The following is a 13669-nucleotide window of genomic DNA, read 5'->3' on the forward strand; positions in this document are numbered from 1 at the left end:
TTGGGGCAGGATCTCATCCCCGACCCATATCACAACAGTCATGTAGGCCTATTTTTCTTTCTCTTTTTGGTCTTTTAGTGGTAATCCTGTTTATGCCTACAAGTAGGCTCTAGATTTAACAGCTTTACCTTTTTTGTTGTAAAGAAACAACCTTAGAAAGGGGGGGGGGGGGCTGTAAATAAATTAATAGAATTAAGATTTGTTTTTAATGAAAAAAATTATATGCGTTCATTGGCTGTCACCGAGTAGCACTTGTGATCGCTACACAAAAATAGCAATATAAATTACCCCCATGAACGGTCATAGAAAGACGTAAGACAACCAGAGGATATAAAATACAAGAAAGACGGGGCATATGGTGGTAAAGGATAGCTTGTTGAAACAGGAGAATGTGATTGTCAGTGGCGTAAGGCAATGAATACAAGAAAAAGGTAGCGATAAAAAAGCTACCTCTGAATCAGGACGGCACCTTTTCCCGTGTTTTCAGCCCTTGCACTCAAGCCATATCTTTCACTAAACATTTGTATGTTCTTCCATATCTTTACCAGTGAATTTGGCACCGGGGACATCATTTTCGGGACAGAATTGGTAGGTTTAACTCAGTAAACAGCTCATTCGTACACTATTTACATGCATCTAGCATGAGGGACAAATGCGAGCTTGACCCCCCGCCCCCCAGCAACAGTCGCTAACGTCATGAATATTAATGAGTAAAGGTGACGTGTTACGAGCAGTACGCTATTCACCATATGGGCTAAATCATGCAAAGGGAGACCTTGAGTTATGAAGAAGTTCTATTCCTATGCTGATGACGCAACCCAAATTTCTGTGTAAATCGGATTTCACCATTAAAGTCGAAATTTATGGCAAATTACTTAGTATAAAAAAATTAAATTGGGTTGCATGTATTCTTCAGGTTGCGTTGTTGATGTGTGGATTGTTGTGTTTTAAATACTGTCCCTAAACGCAACGTGTGACTAACTGAAGAAAGAGTGGGAGGAGTGGACGAATAAGTGGGAAGGCTGTTGTTTTGTTTTTGTTATTGTTGGCTTTGGCTACGGCTAAACAGTAATCGTTTTCCATGCTTTCGGTTGCAAATAAACCATTGAAAATTCTTAACAAAGTTGTCTTTGTTGACGCTACAATATATTAAAATAAAATAACATGCTGTACTTTCTGTTAACGCTGAGTGATGGATGGAGAAGACGGAAAGGCTGTGAGAGCTATTGCTGAGGATGCAGTAACATTTGGCAATGTCAGGTCTGTGTGAAAACAAAACTGCTTTTGGCAACGGATCAGCATAGTGCAAGCAAGGCGTTTTCAGGTGTTGGTTTAACTTTGGTCTGAATGCAAAGTCTTTACCGATCTTCGTCAGTGACTCTCCATTCTTTGACCTTTTTATGATGTAAAGCTTAGATTCCATAGTACCGTATTGGCTCGAATACAAGACGGCCCTGATTATAAGACGACCCCCTCTTTTTCAAGACTCAAGTTTGGTAAGACTTTTTGAACACCAAATTAATTTTTATACAGAAAATAATTACAGTACATCCGAAACAAATGATTATAAGAATATATTTGAGAGAAAAAGCATGTTATTTTGCCTCATTCAAATCTTAATATTTGAACATTTAAATATTAGGGCTGTCAAACGATTAAAATTTTTAATCGAGTTAATTACAGCTTAAAAATTAATTAATCGTAATTAATCGCAATTAATCGCAATTCAAACCATCTCTAAAATATGCCATATTTTTATGTAAATTATTGTTGGAATGGAAAGATAAGACACATGACGGATATATACATACAACATACTGTACATCAGTACTGTATTTGTTTATTGTAACAATAAATCCACAAATGGCATTATTAACATTCTTTCTGTTAAAGTGATCCACGGATAGAAAGTTCTGTAGTTCTTAAACGATAAATGTTATAGTTACAAGTTATAGTAATTTTATATTAAAACCCCTCTTCATGTTTTCGTTTTAATAAATTTTGTAAAATTTTCAATCAAAAGTAGAGTTAATATAATAATAATAAGAATAAAAATAACAATAATAAAAATAGAGTGAAAAGTTTTACGTGTATTTTGCATAGCTAAATTGATATGGAATGCCAGTTTATTTAGCATTGTTGTTTAACTGTGTGTCAGAATAGGGCCTCATTACTATAGACTGAAGTGCTTTTCTTTTTGAGAACATTTTTTTTTTTTGAGAGATAGGAATATTATTTTTGTTGTGCTTTCACTAAAGGATACTTATGTTTGTTATGAAGGAGAAGCTTATGCCAATAAACGGCGTGCCTGTGTCCACTCGCCTTTACTGTATAACATATACAGTGGGGAGAACAAGTATTTGATACACTGCCAAAACCCATTGGCAGTGTATCAAATACTTGTTCTCCCCACTGTATCTGTACATATCTTACCCAAAATAAAACAAGAGACACATAATTGCCACTAAAAGAAAGAAAACTTACCAAAATATGTGTGGAGCACAAATAGCAATTTGCATTGCATTGTGAATACAGTATAAACGTCTCACAACTACTAATTCTCCCACGTTTAGAAGACATGAGTATGCGGGCGGTGGCATTCTCTTCACTCTTAATGTCCATAAACGGCCTCATTGTAATAATGTTTGAGGCAATATGCCAGCGGGTGCGTTAATTGCGTCAAATATTTTAACGTGATTAATTAAAAAAATTAATTAACGCCCGTTAACGCGATAATTTTGACAGCCCTATTAAATATGTAAACTAAAGTGCAATCACATTCTTAAATGAATGGCTTCTGGTTTTTGAAATGTAAATAAACCAATGTATTGTGATAAAACAACAAAATTGCAATAACTGCATTAACCATCAAAGTGAAGTCTAACTGTAACTGTAGTGTTGAAACAAATCTGAATAAGGAAAAACATTGCAATAAAATAATGCAAACTGGTTAAACTTCAGAGTAGATGAGATCTGCCATGACAGAACATCGCTTCAATGATATCTGGCGCCATCTAGCGTCGTGAATGGGGAGAGTAGCTGAGATCTGTCATGACAGAACATCGCTTCAATGATAGTTGGTGCCATCTAGCGTCGTCAGTGGGTATAATGTCTAGACTGCGAATATAAGACGACCCCCTCTTTTTCAGTCTTATTTCAATGCCGTCTTATATTCGGACCAATACGGTAATTGCTTTTCTTTTGGCTGGACCAGCATCGTTAGAAGACCCAGCTTTCTCCTTTGGAGCCATAATGTGAAAAAAGGAGGGCGAAATTGGCAAAGATACTCCCAGCACACAAACACAGACAAGCACTATGCACTGGCTAAGCAGAAACAGTGGTGCTGGGGGCTAAATGGCAGACGAGGTAGGGGCGTTGTATAGTCGAAATGTCGTAGGTCGTGGACACTAACCCGAGGGCTCCCTGTATTCTACTTTTGCCCTCTCTAGGTCAGTAAAGCAAGTGAGAGCTGTGAAATGCAATTGTTTTCCTGAAACTGCTCGCTCATCATGTATTCTATAACATATTTTTGCAATAAATTGCTATGATTCAATATTTTGTATCCTTCAAGTGGATGTCTCTCCTCGGAGCCTTTTCTTTTGTCATCGCTCAACATTTGTTCTTCCTAGCTATTGTCTCACAAGCACAATACAAGGGCACAAGCCCAAAAAAAATCCACAAAACCTGCATATAAACAGTCTGAGACAAACAAGCAATATACCACCCTCAAGTTTCTATCGCACAATACAAGTTTCAAACCACAATAATTGGACAGGGAGTACATGTTTCGAATCGGGATCAGAAAGTCTTTCAGGATTCTACTGCATTGTGTTTCAACAGGACACAAAGCAGAAGAATGACAGGAAAACATCTTCCAGGAAATGATAGTCTGAAGAGCCTTTCTGTTTTTGAACTTCCAGTGTTCTGACTAAATGAACTCATCCATGCTGAGTCCAGCATCCAGGTTTGTATACATACTGTACATTTGTGTTCTGGTCATTGATCAGTTCTTTTTTTGTCAGAAGAAAAGAAATGCCTCGACTGTTTTCTTTTCAGGAAAAACACAAAAAAAAAAACAATAACTAGCCATGAGTGTGTGTGGGTGTGCATACCGAGAGGGAATGTGTGCAACAGATCCTCATGTCTGCTTGGGCACAAGTAGTGCTGCATGGAGGACATACTGGTGCTCCCACAAGAACTGTCCAGACTTGGGGACACATATGGCTCAGCTATACTATGCTATTAAGCTCTCGTTTAACACTTTCCAAGAAACGCTTTTACTGGATTATATCGTTTGTTCTGACTATTAGTGGTTTTGTGAAACACATAGGGCCTAGCAAACTTTCTTGGAGTGACCGTGTATCTGAACCTGAGTCAAAGAGAAACAACAACATCCCAGCATCTCATAACAATAGCTATATATAATACTTATAATGAATATGGCCTCATATAATGTAGTACAGTAGATAAAACGATGTGGTATTGTTGCCACATGGCTAGTTAACTTTCTGCCCATGACAAAAAAAAGGCAAAAACCAACAGAAAGTTGTTTATTCTTCTCTCCTTTAAAAAAAACTTGAATGGTTGAGGGCTGCCTGTGTGTCTAAGGTTTCTTCTTTTGTCGTGATTGTTTTATTTGGTAGCGTGTGTTCTTAAATAACAAATAGCACCGATCATGAACGCTAATAGCCTGTTCAGTTGCTGTTGTTCTTGAACGTTATGGGGAAAATGATTCCATTCATTAAAGAAAGAACTGCTATTACCTTGTGTGCATCTTCACAAAACACATCTGGTTTTCTCCCAGATTAAACATCGTGAATATGACCTGAGCTGGAAGCGATTTGTTCAGCAGAAGTGCCGTCACTGCTGCCAAAAGGAAAGGGGGTGGGACTAAGACGAGGGAGGTGATGATTCCTGTGGAAGGGCAGACTGAGTGCAGGGAGTTCATTTGGCTATTAAGATTGGGTGGTCAGCCGGATTACACTTTTTTGCTGCAACTTTATTCATATAAAAAAATATATTTCTTACTTTGTGCCTTACCTTATGTACTATGAAGAAAATAAGTATTTGAACACCCTGCTATTTTGCAAGTTCTCCAACTTAGAAATCATGGAGGAGTTTGAATTTTTTATCGCAGGTGCATGTCCACTGAGAGAGAGATAATATAAAAAGAAAAATCCAGAAATCAAAATACATGATTTTTTAACAACAATTTATTTATCGGATACAGCCGCAAATAGGTATTTGAACACCTGTCTATCAGCTAGAATTCTGACCCTGAAAGACCTGTTGGTCCGCCTATTAAAAGTCCACCTCCACTCCATGTATCATCCTGAATCAGATGCACTTGTTTGAGATCAATGGCAACATAAAGACACCTGTCCACCCCATACAATCACTAAGATTCAAACTTGTAACATGGTCAGGACCAAAGAGCTGTCCAAAGACACCAGAGACAAAATTGTTCACCTCCACAAGGCTAGAAAGGGCTACGGAGCAATTGCCAAGCAGCTTGGTGAAAAAAGGTCCACTATTGGAGCAATCATTAGAAAATGGAAGAAGCTAAACATGACGGTCAATCTCAATCGGAGTAGAACCCCATGAAAGATGTCAACTAGTGGGGTCTCAATGATCCTAAGAAAGGTGAGGAATCAGCCCACAACTAAACGACTGGAGTTGGTCAATGACCTGAAAAGAGCTGGGAGCACCGTTTCCAAGGTTACTGTTGGTAATACACTATGACGTCATGGAAGGTTCTCCTGCTTCAATCAAGGCCAGTCTTAAGTTTGCCTATGACGATCTGGCTGATGCAGAGGAGTCATAGAAGCAAGTGTTGTGATCAGATGAGAGTAAAATAGAACTTTTTGGTCAGAATTCCACTAACCGTGTTTGGAGGAAGAAGAATGATGAGTACTATCTCAAGAACACCATCCCTACTATGAAGCACGGAGGTGGTAGCATCATGCTTTTGGGTGTTTTTCTACGCATGGGACAGGGCGAGCGCACTCTATTAAAGAGAGGATGACTGGGACCCTGTAGTGTGAGATTTTGGGGAACAACCTTCCTTCTTTCAGTCAGAGCGTTGAAGATGAGTCGTGCCTGGGTCTTCCAACATGACAATAACCCGAAGCACACAGCCAGGAAAACCAAGGAGTGGCATAACAAGGTTTGAGCATGGTCTAGCCGGTCCCCAGACCTAAACCCAATAGAAAACCTTTGGAAGGAGCTCAATCTCTGTGTTTCTCAGCGACAGTCCAGAAATCTGACTGATGGATGGGTCAAGATCCCTCCTGCAGTGTGTGCAAACCTGGTGAAAAACGACAGGAAACGTTTGACCTCTGTAATGGCGTACCGCAAGCAACACGTCTCTTCCGCTCATTAATATTCATGACATTAGCTACTGTTGCTATGTAGGAACAAGCCACCGTTTGTCCCTAATAGGAAATGAATGGAAATCGTGTACGAAGGAGATGTTTACAGAGCTAAACCTACCAATTCTCTCCGAAAATGATGTGCCTGGTGCCAAATTCACTGGCAAAGATGTGGAAGAACATAAAAATGTTCAGTTAAAGAGATGGCTTGAGTGTCGAAGGCTGAAAAAGACGAAAAAACGAGCCGACCTAAGCATAGCTTTAACTTTTTTAATTGACGCGACTGACAATGACTTTTTCCTGTTTCAACAAGCTATCCTTTACCATCAGCCCTGTCTTTCTTATATATCCTCTGGTTGTCCTACATCTCCGACCGTTCTTGGGGGTAATTTAGTTAGCTTTGTGTAGCGATCGCAAATGCTACTCAGTGACAGCCAACAAATACTTTTAATTTTTTAATTGATAACAAATCTTAATTCTATAGTTTATTTACACTTCCCCCTTACTAAAGTTGTTTTATATTTGTATATATATATATATTATTTACACTTCCTCCTTACTAAAGTTGTTTTATATATATATATATATACATATATATATACATATATATATATATATATATATATATATATATATATATATATATATATATATAACAGAAACGGTAACAGTGGCAGTCAGATACCATTGTAATTATTTTCAGGGCATTCATTGTCAGACAGAAGCAGTACGGCACAACGTTACGCTAAAAAAATAAGTTGAAAATATAAAAATGGCTTACCTCTTTGTCCTCTGAAAGACCATGCCAACCCAACAAAAACGTTTACTGCATATGAAATGTGAATGGATACACCGAGCTGGTGAAAAGTCCGCGCAAGTTGATTCGGTCTTCACATCTTTTCCTCCCAAGTTTTTGGTTTCCGGAAACGTATGAAATAAACATCCTTCATGTGTCGTATTGTCTAGAGTCGTTTCTACATGTTCCAAAAAAAGCAATGCGTGATCGGCATGTTCGTTTTTGAAAGATTACCGGCGAAAAGTAGCACAAATTACGTTGTTTCTATACGAGGGCGGGTCTATAATGTCCCACTTCGGCTTTACTTCCTTTACTTACTTTATATTCAAATAATCAAGTAATTTTTTGCCAACTGTCAATTTTTCTGGCAAAAAACTAGTAATTTTGACATTTCTGCATCCATAAAATTTTTTTTGGCTTTTACGTGTTTTATTTTATGTAACATTTCAATCTAAAAATGACAAGGGCCAGATAGCCGCCAAGATGTGCTGAGGTAATAGTGACATCGGAATTCAACCTAAATAAGTTGTGATTGCATACAGAAAAATGCTACATTTGCTTTTGTTGAGTAAAATTAATATGATTCTGCATGCTTTCCTCAAGTATTACATTTCTGATGTGAAAATTGAGGAATTTATTAGCTCTTGAAAACATGTCAAAATTGCTCTAAATAAAAACAATTAAAGTCACTATTTCAGGTAAAAACTTATGTGATATGTTAAATATTGCTATTGATCCGAAAAATATAGGTGTTTATCTCCGCATTTGGTGATTTTTGTGCATCTAGCGTAAAATCCGAGAATTTTATAGCCATTTTAAATTTTGTTTCCTTATATAAAAATTAATTAATCAGGATTTTATAGAGGCACAACTATGATTTTTTTTTTTAAGGCCGTTGCTCATGGAGACTAATATAAGCCTATGGGAGGTGCCTGTTTTGGTTTTAGGTCGTTAGCGGCTTTGGTTTTTGAAAATATTTGAATTTTAAATTTTCGAAAATAGGCCCCCTTCGGAGCAGCCCCGCCCCCCGTTTCCCGTCAATTGATATTGAAGTCTATGATTTGTGGACAGTGGATGAATCCACTATTTAGATATCTAAAAAATTACGGAGGTCGGGCAGAATGAAGCATTATTAAGGTCCGTTGTTTTTACAGAAAGACTGTCAAAATTCGATTCATGTGAGTACTGAACATGCTGTAAAACTATAGGCCATTTGCAGGACACACGATATAATCGAAGCATGAGATGTGTGGTTACATCTGGCATCATTTGTATTTTCCTGTTAGTGGACTTGGTACTTTCAAAGTTGTTTTTCTTAAAAAGAAAGCCACAATAAGTACATTCTTTCAGGTTATAGTGCCAGACTGCACATGTATCAAAGAACTCCTAAGATTTTAAAATACATTTGAAAATGTTTATAATAGGGTGGCCCAGTGGGTTAAACTGCCACCTCAAAGCAACAAAAATCTTTAATTTGAATCAAAACTAAAGCCTTTCTGGAGTTTTCATGTCCTCACTGTGCTTGTGTGAGTTCTCCGTGAGAACTGTGGCTACTTATACTGTATCTTCCCGAAACATTTATTATGTATGTAGTGCTTGACAATATATCAAACCTCCCCTCAAGGTGTTCACAAATGACAGCTTTTCTGAATGAAAAGTAATTGAATATATATATATATATATATATATATATATATATATACAGTGCCTTGCAAAAGTATTCGGCCCCCTTGAACCTTGCAACCTTTCGCCACATTTCAGGCTTCAAACATAAAGATATAAAATTTTAATTTTTTTGTCAAAAATCAACAACAAGTGGGACACAATCGTGAAGTGGAACAAAATTTATTGGATAATTTAAACTTTTTTAACAAATAAAAAACTGAAAAGTGGGGCGTGCAATATTATTCGGCCCCCTTGCGTTAATAATTTGTAGCGCCACCTTTTGCTCCAATTACAGCTGCAAGTCGCTTGGGGTATGTTTCTATCAGTTTTGCACATCGAGAGACTGACATTCTTGCCCATTCTTCCTTGCAAAACAGCTCGAGCTCAGTGAGGTTGGATGGAGAGTGTTTGTGAACAGCAGTCATCAGCTCTTTCCACAGATTCTCGATTGGATTCAGGTCTGGACTTTGACTTGGCCATTCTAACACCTGGATACGTTTATTTTTGAACCATTCCATTGTAGATTTGGCTTTATGTTTTGGATCATTGTCCTGTTGGAAGATAAATCTCCGTCCCAGTCTGAGGTCTTGTGCAGATACCAACAGGTTTTCTTCCAGAATGTTCCTGTATTTGGCTGCATCCATCTTCCCGTCAATTTTAACCATCTTCCCTGTCCCTGCTGAAGAAAAGCAGGCCCAAACCATGATGCTGCCACCACCATGTTTGACAGTGGGGATGGTGTGTTCAGGGTGATGAGCTGTGTTGCTTTTACGCCAAACATATCGTTTTGCACTTTGGCCAAAAAGTTCAATTTTGGTTTCATCTGACCAGAGCACCTTCTTCCACATGTTTGGTGTGTCTCCCAGGTGGCTTGTGGCAAACTTTAAACGAGACTTTTTATGGATATCTTTGAGAAATGGCTTTCTTCTTGCCACTCTTCCATAAAGGCCAGATTTGTGCAGTGTACGACTGATTGTTGTCCTATGGACAGACTCTCCCACCTCAGCTGTAGATCTCTGCAGTTCATCCAGAGTGATCATGGGCCTCTTGGCTGCATCTCTGATCAGTTTTCTCCTTGTTTGAGAAGAAAGTTTGGAAGGACGGCCGGGTCTTGGTAGATTTGCAGTGGTCTGATGCTCCTTCCATTTCAATATGATGGCTTGCACAGTGCTCCTTGAGATGTTTAAAGCTTGGGAAATATTTTTGTATCCAAATCCGGCTTTAAACTTCTCCACAACAGTATCTCGGACCTGCCTGGTGTGTCCCTTGGTTTTCATAATGCTCTCTGCACTTTAAACAGAACCCTGAGAGTATCACAGAGCAGGTGCATTTATACGGAGACTTGATTACACACAGGTGGATTCTATTTATCATCATCGGTCATTTAGGACAACATTGGATCATTCAGAGATCCTCACTGAACTTATGGAGTGAGTTTGCTGCACTGAAAGTAAAGGGGCCGAATAATATTGCACGCCCCACTTTTCAGTTTTTTATTTGTTAAAAAAGTTTAAATTATCCAATAAATGTTGTTCCACTTCACGATTGTGTCCCACTTGTTGTTGATTCTTGACAAAAAAATTAAATTTCATATCTTTATGTTTGAAGCCTGAAATGTGGCGAAAGGTTGCAAGATTCAAGGGGGCCGAATACTTTTGCAAGGCACTGTATATGTGTATATGTATATATATGTATATATATATATATGTATATATATATATATATATATATATATATATATATATATAATTGTTTAGTATATTTGAATGGATATAAGATGCACAATGGCATAGTTCTGTAAAGTTGTGTTTTGCTGTTATTCATGCTGACTGACTGGTTTAGTTCTCAATTAATACAGTCTGCTGGTCTCAACATATGAATGAATATTTATTCTTCAATAAAGAGAAGTAGCATTACTAGACAGAACATACAGTCTGTCCCTTCAAGGAAGAACTGATTTGATTGTTTCAAGCTTTCTAAAAAGATTGTTTAATTTTGATTCATTCTACTTAAGAGATCATGCTTGCGACTGCACCATTCTTTTACAATTGTTAGACTCTTGCTGCTTGACGTCCGCAAGTCGCTTAGTGGTTTTGCGCCTTAACCCTTTCATTCACGAATTAAACTCATCCCCTTAAACCAGACATGTCCAAAGTCCGGCCCGGGGTCCAAATGCGGCCCGTGGTCAAATTTCATCCGGCCCCCAGCCTCTGTCATAAAATCAATAATGCCTGGCCAGCACACACTTAATAAATTGGTCAGCAGTACTGCTACCAGCATATGAAGTAGTTTACACACTAAATGCTGCTCCTCGTTTATCCACTAAAGGCAGCAGCACTCTAAGCAACATTACCCAGTGTGACCCTTTACTTTCAATTTTCTAAAATGGCGACAATCAACAAAAAAAAGTTGACTGCGATGGCCAATACTTCAAGGATAAGTGGAAATTGGATTATTTCTTTACTAAAATACGCAATAACTGTGTCTGCCTCATTTGCAAAGAGACAGTCGCTGTTTTTAAAAAGTTCAATGTGAGGCGATATTACCAAACAAGACATGCTGTCATGTACAACAAGATTACAGGGAAGATCTGCAGCGAGAAATCGAAGCAACTTGAAGCTAGTTCAATTTCACAGTAGTAGTATTTTGCAAGAGCTCGAGAGTCGAAAGAGAGCGCCACAAAGGCTAGTTGCGAGATTGTCGAAATTATTCATTAAAAAAAAATAATAAAGCAAATGTAACACACAGAATGGGTTGCTAAAATTTGCTTAAATATGTTCTTCTTCGTAAAAGACGTCAGCCAAGGTCGGCCCCCCACATTTTTACCAGACCAAATCTGGCCCCCTTTGCTAAAAGTTTGGACACCCCTGCCTTAAACATTCTTATCACATTCATATTGGAAAGCAGTCTCAAAAGTGCTACTTAGGGACCAATTATGGCCCAAGGGACAATATTTCGAGGCCCCAATTTGCAGTTTTAGTGTGTTGCCATCACGTATTTTGCGATGGGCAAAAAAAAATGTTGTATGTTGGAAAACACTCAGGTGACTTGAAGTTCCGCTCTGAGTCCCCCAATTTGGCCAAATTTCAAAATTGTCCTATATGATCATCATTGGAAAACTTAAAATCTCAATTTTCTGGGGGAAGAAAAATTTTGAACAGGAGGGCATTTAAAAAGAAAAAAAAAAATTAAACCCCTAAACCCTGACTCGAATTGAGAGCATGAGAGAGCATAATTAAAGGCACCATGATTTTAACGAGATAGTACGAGTACTTACCTTGTTTCGATCCAAAAACTCCATGTAGCATGTCTCACCGAGTGTCAAGACACAGCTGTATATGGCCACAACCGGACTTTTTGGGGATTTTATGGGTGAGACACGGTATTATAACAAGGGTCGCAATGCAGAAATCGCAGACATCAAGGAGTGGTTGAGATTTTCTTTTTCAAATATTTATCCTTTTAAAAGTTTAAACTAAATATTAGACATCAATTATTGATTCTAAGCTAAAAATTAAAAAACTTAAATAGCAATATTATGTGAATTTGAATCATATTTTGAGACGATTCGACTGTATACAACAATTTGGCAAAACGCAGATGACAAGAAATTAGTCTTTTAATCTGCCGTTTAGCCCCGCCTGCCATTATAGCGCTCTGTGGGTTCGATTCTCTGCCCTGATGAACTCGCCTAAGTATCCTTGAGCAAGATACTGAACACCACATTGCTCCTGGTGCTGCGTCACCAGTAGGTAAATGGCGATGTAGTGTAAAGTGCTTTGAGCGCCTTGAAAGGTGGAAAAGCGTTATACAAGTATAACACCAAAATGTCATTGTTTCAATCTCTCTACTCCAATATTTTTACACGATATTTGGTTTTTCTCAGTATTTTTCCCCAATTGCTAAATAAATGGTATGGTCATGACTAGGGTTGTTCCGATCATGTTTTTTTTGCTCCCGATCGTTTTAGTTTGAGTATCTGCCGATCCCGATATTTCCCGATCCGATTGCTTTTTTTTGCTCCCGATTCAATTCCAATCATTCCCGAAAAATTTTCCCGATCATATACATTTTGGCAATGAATTGAGAATAAAATGAATAAAACTCGGACAAATATATACATTCAACATACAGTAGTACAAAGTACTGTATTTGTTATTTATGGCAATAAATCCTCAAAATGGCATTTCCATTATTAACATTCTTTCTGTGAGAGGGATCCACGGATAGAAAGACTTGTGACTTTGTATATTGTGACTAAATATTGCCATCTGGTGTATTTGTTGAGCTTTCAGTAAATGATACTGTAGCCATGCCCAAATGCATGATGGGAAGTGGAACCACGACTGTGCGTAGTGCTACCAATTGATATATCTTCTCTGCGTTGGGAAATAACATAAGCTGTTAAGAAAAAGATCAATTGCTAACTTGCTTCCCCACTTTGCTTCCCATGATATTTCTAATCGTAGGGAGAGGGATCGTAAGGCTTTAGCCTCTTAAAACAAGGCTCCAAAGGCTGCCAAAATTCACCCTACTCATTTTACACTGCGTTTTATCACTCTAAACGGGTAAAACGGCACCATTACAGATTGAGCGCGACAATGCGTGAGTGGGTCGTGCAACGCATGCATTAATTGCGTTAAATATTTAACGTGATGCATTTTTTAAAAAACACGATGTTTACTCACTTCCTCGTAAGTCCAATGGTCCCACAGTTGTCACACACTTGTTTTGGCCGATCTCGGGGTGAATGGGAACTTTCTGAAACCTAAAAAGGCTCATACAGGTGTAGCTGCACCTTGGTGCAAAATCAGCTGAATCCGCAGTCTATCTGCAT

At 38.2% G+C, this 13669-nt stretch overlaps 1 protein-coding gene across 24 annotated transcripts in view; it reads left to right on the forward strand.

Annotated features, from left to right (window-relative positions):
- adamts9 (ADAM metallopeptidase with thrombospondin type 1 motif, 9) overlaps nt 1-13669 on the forward strand; it is a 196191-nt gene that overhangs the window by 54701 nt on the left and 127821 nt on the right. For 19 of the 24 annotated variants that reach the window (XM_057847215.1, XM_057847190.1, XM_057847200.1 and 16 more), the window contains one exon: nt 3841-3964. The exons of 4 other annotated variants lie outside the window; for them this stretch is intronic. The gene's annotated coding sequence lies outside the window, so the exon portion shown is untranslated. Of the gene's footprint in view, nt 1-548; nt 589-3840; nt 3965-13669 lie in introns of all 24 variants that reach the window. One more of the 24 variants, XM_057847191.1, reaches the window with a different exon arrangement.

Source organism: Corythoichthys intestinalis, chromosome 9, assembly GCF_030265065.1.
Source record: "Corythoichthys intestinalis isolate RoL2023-P3 chromosome 9, ASM3026506v1, whole genome shotgun sequence".
Classification (NCBI taxonomy): domain Eukaryota; kingdom Metazoa; phylum Chordata; class Actinopteri; order Syngnathiformes; family Syngnathidae; genus Corythoichthys; species Corythoichthys intestinalis.